General features: G+C 44.0%; 1 protein-coding gene across 3 annotated transcripts in view; it reads left to right on the forward strand.

Moving 5' to 3' along the window:
- The window catches only part of LOC134092929 (AMP deaminase 2-like), a 64,055-nt gene that overhangs the window by 30,072 nt on the left and 28,983 nt on the right, over positions 1 to 5,000 (forward strand). The window lies entirely within an intron of this gene.

Here is a 5,000-nt window from a genome sequence, read left to right on the forward strand (position 1 = left end):
ACTTTTTGTTCTTGTGTGTATGTGTGTGACACGCACATGACATGCATGATGGAAAGAACACCATTTTTGAAAGATTACTTGTACCGGTAGCTATCACCCACCTGGGCTTTGCTTACAGTATGTTGAATAGTGTGTGTGCGTATGTCTGTGTATGTGTGTGTGTGTTTGTTTATCTGCATGAAAGGGAAATTCTTTTCTTGTTCTGACCTCTCTCCCATCAAACGCAGAAGCGCTCAACTCTCTGACATTATATAGAATCTCGTAGGTAGTAGATCTATAACCAGTACAAAGTTAGGAACTAGAAAAACAAGGATCCGTCAGGTAATGTTAAGAGTTTTATACTTACTACACGATTGCTGTTTACATGGGTTTTTTTAGTCACTCTTGACATAGAAGACAAGGACGCTGTCATAAACCTCAGCTCACCCTGGTTTTTCTCAGCAGCTTATAGAGTGAGCAACAATGGCCCCTTTCATCAACAGAATCATATTTTAAAGACAGACAAAACACAGCTATGTCCACTTATTGTTCACGGATGACTGGGTTAGCGTCTGGATAGCTGACCATCATGGGAAATCCAAATGGCATGTAGACATGGTAGTGGACACACACACACACACACACACACACACATACAAACACACACACACACACACACACATATATACACACACACACAGACACACACACACACACACAATTAGATATTTTCTCTCCGTCATGCACAAACAAGCACAGACATAGACAGATAGACAGATACACACAGACACAGTATGTCTCCACACACACACACACGCACGCACAAGTGTTCTATAGACAGGCAGGCGTTGTGTCACGCTGTTGGTGTGCACCAGCCTGAGACGGTTGCTGTCTCAGTGTAGCGCTGCAGCAGCTGTTAAAACTGGCAGGACTCTCCTCTGTGGACCGCACTGCTCTCCCTCTTCCTCAGCCTCCTCTTCCTCATCATCCCCCCCAAAGTCCTCTAGTCCCTCTCCTCTTTTTCCTCTCTTCCTCCTCCTCCTCCTCCTTTTCCTCCTGCTGTTATCGACAGTTCTCCCAGCACAGCAGCACCTAAACCTGAGGGGATGGGGACGGGGGACAGGGTATAGGGGGCTGAAGAGGACAGGTGGTGTTGAGGGTTATGAGAGAAAGTGGGCAGAGGTGAAAGCTGATGGAAGGAAATTGAGAAATTAGTACAAAAAAGGAGCGCGTTGGACATCAGGCCGTCTACACAGCCACTTGTTTACAGTGTAAAGCCACCTGTCAGGTTCCAGGCACAGTTTGAGTGCACAGCATGCCAGTGCTGATAGTGGCACATATCTTTGTGTCATCTCGAGGCATGCAGGTGGCAGATCATTTCTCTGCTCTCTCTTATCAGAATGATCTCACATATGTGTGCACATGTTTCTATATATATATGTGTGTGTGTGTGTGTGAGTGTGTGTGTGTGTGTGTGTGTGTGTGTGTGTGTGTGTGTGTGTGTGTGTGTGTGTGTGTGTGTGTGTGTGTGTGTGTGTGTGTGTGTGTGTGTGTGTGTGTGAAAATTAGGAGGCATACACATATAGTGTGTATATTTGTATTACAATGAAATTATGAAAGTAATGACATGGACAGCATTGCTATTTAGTTACTAGCTACTGAAGTCCATTAACAAACTAGAAGCTCATGGTCGTGCAGTATTTATGTTAAGCAAATTCATACAAAAGCTGAATTTTTTTTTACCGAGATTTTTTAAAAATGCCACTCTGCTGCCTTGGCAAGCTACTGTATGAGAGCTGCGGTCAGATCTTTAATCCCCAGTTCCATGCTGTCTGAATGTGTGAAAAAAAAGTGTTCCAGGAACATTGAATAGCATGACTTTGTAGTTCATTTCTTGTCAAGAGGACAAATTATATTGACCATGTTTCCACTTATGAAGGCAATAAACGAGGAAACTATCAGTCAGAGGAACTCCTAAATCCCCAGTTCCATGCTGTCCGAATGCTTGAAAAGTGTTTCTATGAACTGTACTGTATTTTCTAGGAACTGCAAAAAGTGCAGTAGGGCTTTATGACAACTCTGAAGGAGTTAAAAGCTTCAGCTGTAGATATGGGATTTCCCCTTTATTTATTTTTTAACAAGGATTTACATAAAAAATGGCAATGATGTTGACTATGATTCCACTTATAAAATCAATAAAAGGGGAAATATCCAAGGGGGTTGATACTTCCTATACATGTAGGCTCCATAGATGTTATGTGTAGACAAAAGCGGGTTAGAGGTGACAGTTGTCCTGACTGAGTGAAGCGAGTGCTCCTCGTTAGCGCCGTTAATTCACACTCTTGTGAGGTGATTCACTTGAGCTCAGTCCCATAGGAGCACTTCTCATCCTGCTGCTGCTGCTGCTGCTGCTGCTGCTGTTGTTTAAGAGTCTTCACGACTGTGTCCCCTGTAAAGAACACAGAGGGGACACTGCCACTGCACAAAGACCGCTCAGTGTTATGCTCAGTACTGTGCTACAATAGAGAGAGAGAGAGAGAGAGAGAGAGAGAGAGAGAAAGGAAGGAAGAGGAGTAGAGGTGATGTATGGATATTTCTTTTTCTCAGCTCCCTCGTTTACAACTGGGAGAGAAATGAGAGGCGTTGATTTATTTCTAGCTGCGGTTGTTATGGGAGATGCAATAAGTACTCGTCTCTGTCATACATGCACATACACACACACACACACACATACACACATCCACACTTACACACACACACATACAATTCATGGAATTGCTATTAGGTGTGAAGGTTGTGTGCAGTCGTTTTTCTTTCTCTTACTCACACTTGTGTAAAAGTCTGTGTGTGTGTGTGTGTGTGTGTGTGTGTGTCACACTCTCTCTCACCAGCTCTCTGCTCGCTGTCACCCAACCCACATCTTTAGTGCATCTAGGTCACTCCTCGGAGCTGATGTCATCTGTCAATCACACAGACAGCTGATAAGATCATCACAGTGCAGCAACCCCCGAGAGACAAAGGGGTCAGGGCGGTCAGGTTTACAGTTACGCTTCTCTCTGCTCTGACCCAAGAGGACCTTCTACAGTTTCCCTGGCAGGGTGTGATATGTAGGAATATGTGATCTTCATCATGGCTCTAGTAGATCCTTTTTTCTACGGTCGTCTTGAAAGGCTTTCAATGTAATGGCTGCGTGTAGTCTTTTACTGGACATTCTACTGTCATGGTGTGTGTAGGGAGATTATTAGTTTGTGTACAGAGTATACCTGCTAACTTTGTGTGTGTTTGTGTGTGTGTGTGTGTGTGTGCATGTGCATTTGCGTGTGCGTGTGTTTCTCTCCACCTCAACTGTATTACACCGAATAGGCGTTCCTCATATCACTGGCAAAACAAGCGACATCATCTGATTTAGATGAATGCACAACACACACACACACACACACACACACACACACATAGACAAACATGTACACAGTACACACTCACACTAGCATGCCAACTTGTTTTCCAGCTGGAAATGAGATAATGGTCTTGAGGCATCACCCAAAACAAGAGGCACTTCTGTCTCCATGTTCTTTCAGTGAGCCTCTTTGTAGAAGCTTCTGCCTCTAGCCTGACTCTGCATGCAGGGGGGGTAAAATCACACCTGAGAACACACCTGACCTCCTCGGCCTGGCGACCGTTAACCTTTGGCAAACCGAGTCGTGATACGTTAGACTCTGCGAGACACACGTCTTGGCCTCACCAAAACCCCAAGCCTCTCTCTGTTTCAGTGATTTCCTCTACGTTTTCAGCCAGTAACCTTTAAGTCAATGACAACACTTCTCTCCCATTGTGTTTGTGTGCTCCCTATTTCACACTACATGTGTCACATGACCTATCAGGCCCCTAGTCATCTTCAGTTCAGGGCCCAGTTTTTCAAAAATAATCTGGTGGGATTTCAGATAACGGATTGGACGAAAATCTTGGAAATTTGTTTTTCAGAAGCAAAAGAAGGATTCTGAAATCAAATCAGATCATGTAATCCGATTCTACATTTGATCTGGATCAAACCTGCCCTTTGGGTCTTTCAAAACTTTGAACTTGGTGTGGGATCTATTTAAAAATCTGATAAACAGGATTTGGTAATTCTGAAATTAGGTATTTGCATCACAGTGATCCAATCCAATGTTCCTTTAACAAAAACTGGCATAAAAGTCAGATGGAATTTCCAGATCTCGATGATTTTGATCCAGATTTTTTTTTTGTTGAAAAACTGGGCCCCGATTCCAAGCTTCACTTCCTGTATTCTCTTAATCTCACCTCTATATACGGTACGTTGGTCAGCCAGTTTCAACAGTTTTGTGTCATTTTTACCCGTGATTGCACACACAGGCTGCCAGTGACGGCACATCTCCCCCAGTGAGTGCCCCAGAGTCTGACTACTTGTGCCAATCCTCCGAGCCACGGCATAAGGCAATCGCCAGTGGTTTTTTTTTTTTTTTTGCCCTCACCAGAATGAGCTGTGAGACTCACAAGTGCCCTGCTGCTCTTGCCTCATGCTAACCCTTTGCGTGTTTGTTTTGTTTTGTTTTTGTGTACTATATCTATAGAGGGGTAGCTCTAAATCATTAATGAAGTCATTCTTTGTCATTCAAGAAATTATTGCATACTAGCTGTGTGTGGGTGTGTGGGAGAGAGAGAGAGGTGTATGACGGTGACAAGATGACAAGCATGTTGTGTAGCTCAGAGCAGTTAGCTTTTGTGTATGTGTGTATGCATGATTGATTGACAGGCAGTGTGTGTGTGTGTGTGTGTGTGTGTGTTTGTTTGTTTGAGACAGATAGAGAGAGAGAGACAGGTTAAGATGACACATGGTGTCAGTGTGCAGCGAGTGGCTCGTTGCAGGATTAGGAGTCATCTGTGGCTGGCTGGCAGGGGATTATGGAACTATACTGGGGATGATTGATACTTGGATGTGGCTGTTGTTTCAGAGATGAGATGTTTGTGTGTGTGTGTGTGTGTGTGTGTGTGTGTGTGTGTGT

The sequence above is a fragment of the Sardina pilchardus genome, chromosome 9 (genome assembly GCF_963854185.1).
Source record: "Sardina pilchardus chromosome 9, fSarPil1.1, whole genome shotgun sequence".
Lineage (NCBI taxonomy): Eukaryota > Metazoa > Chordata > Actinopteri > Clupeiformes > Clupeidae > Sardina > Sardina pilchardus.